Below are 1,654 nucleotides of genomic sequence, written 5' to 3'. Positions count from 1 at the left end.
CTGAAAAATAATTTATTTGCAGAATAAAATAAAAGTTATTTCGGCATAAAAAATGATACGAAAAGTACACTGCTTTTTTTGCACTGTGTCTTTTGAATACAGCACTATTATTAAACTGCTGAAGAAACAGCATGCGCACAGTGCCATGTCTTATTGCAGTGTGAAGTGAAGAAAAAAAAATCGTTTAATCTCAATCCAAAGCTAAAACACACTTTACATGTAATATTATAAGTGTATAAAATGTCATTCTTCACCTAACTCATAAATACCAAGGCCCAGCCCGAATGTTATTTGCCTTACAGCGAGATCAGAGCAATACTTGAATGACATTGATCTTCTGCCATTTAATAAAATGACCTTTTCCCCAAAACTTCTCCTCTGATGTCAGTCATGCTGTCACAATATTCCTCTTCCTCTAGTCACAAACATGCCATTATTGTCATCTGAATAAAGAGGCATTCTTATATTCATTAATAAAACTATGCATAAACAGTCTCATTCTCTATATTTGTCTTCATAATCCAAAACAAAATCTAATGACAAACATCTTACAAAGAAAAAACATATATTCATAATAGACAAAAAACGTTTTTCAAATACGCTCTCCCATTATTGCACATATGTATAAAGATGCCAATAATGTACAGTATCAATAACCATTACAAATTAAGACATTTTAGGCCTTAAAGGGGCTATATGTAGAATTCAGAAACCCTTACTAGCGACATCGGTGGCCGTTAAGTGAACTGCAGCCAGCAGCTTATTGCCCGCGCTCAAGAGACTGAACGTGATTCAGTTTAATATGTAAATATGTGCTGCGCGCTTTCCTCTCAATAACACAATAAACACACAACTAAAATGGCAGCAGTTAAGAGAGTATCTGATCGTAGCGATGTGTATATGTTTGAACCAGCTCCAGTTGACGAGATGAGGTAATTAAAATTACACTGTTATGATAGTTTGATTATAAAGTATATTTAAGACTACATAGATCTGGATATGTGAGACTATTTCAGTTTGAATTAATACCTTTTATTTGCATGACACATTGACATTACAGTACAGAGTAGCTCTTTCATATAATTGTTTAAACATTAATTCATGTGTCATTAAACGGAAAAGGAGGATTTTCCCGGTAAAACCGGTCCAGTCTACCAGTCTACAGGCTTTCATAGACAACCTAGATGTCTCGTTTTTTAAGTTTGATTACAAGCTGTTCAAGGAACACTCCACCGTTTTTTGAAATAGGGCTTATTCACTTTCTTTCCTACATTTAGATAGGTGGGCAAATGCATTTTTGTCTCAGTACATGCATTGTTTTAGTTTGACAGGGTCGGCGCTAGCTTAGCTTAGCATAATGAATGGAATCCTTTGTTGCCAGCTAGCATGTTCTGAGTAAAAGTGATATATATATAAAAAAAAAAAAAACCCACCTAATTACTTCTTGTGGCCAGCGTATTCACAACAAGTACAAATAGTGATGCAGATTAACACTAGGCGATTTCCTAGGCAGACATTGACTTATATATTAAGGACTATATTAGGGGGAAGCACAGGCGAAGCACTGCTACTTGGGCGTGATATCTCTGCGCCCAAGTAGCAGTGCTTCGCCTGTGCTTCCCCCTAATATAGTCCCAAGTCAATATCTGCATAG

At 35.8% G+C, this 1,654-nt stretch overlaps 1 protein-coding gene across 1 annotated transcript in view; it reads right to left on the bottom strand.

Moving 5' to 3' along the window:
• The window catches only part of slco3a1a (solute carrier organic anion transporter family member 3A1a), a 69,643-nt gene continuing 67,989 nt past the window's right edge, over positions 1-1,654 (bottom strand). The window contains exon 11 of the mRNA XM_081372812.1: positions 1-1,227. The gene's annotated coding sequence lies outside the window, so the exon portion shown is untranslated. The remainder of the gene's footprint in view (positions 1,228-1,654) is intronic.

This window comes from Scardinius erythrophthalmus (assembly GCF_964197995.2).
Source record: "Scardinius erythrophthalmus genome assembly, chromosome: 8".
NCBI lineage: Eukaryota > Metazoa > Chordata > Actinopteri > Cypriniformes > Leuciscidae > Scardinius > Scardinius erythrophthalmus.
Note: the sequence above shows the minus strand (reverse complement) of the source record. Positions and strands in the feature narration are given on the sequence as shown.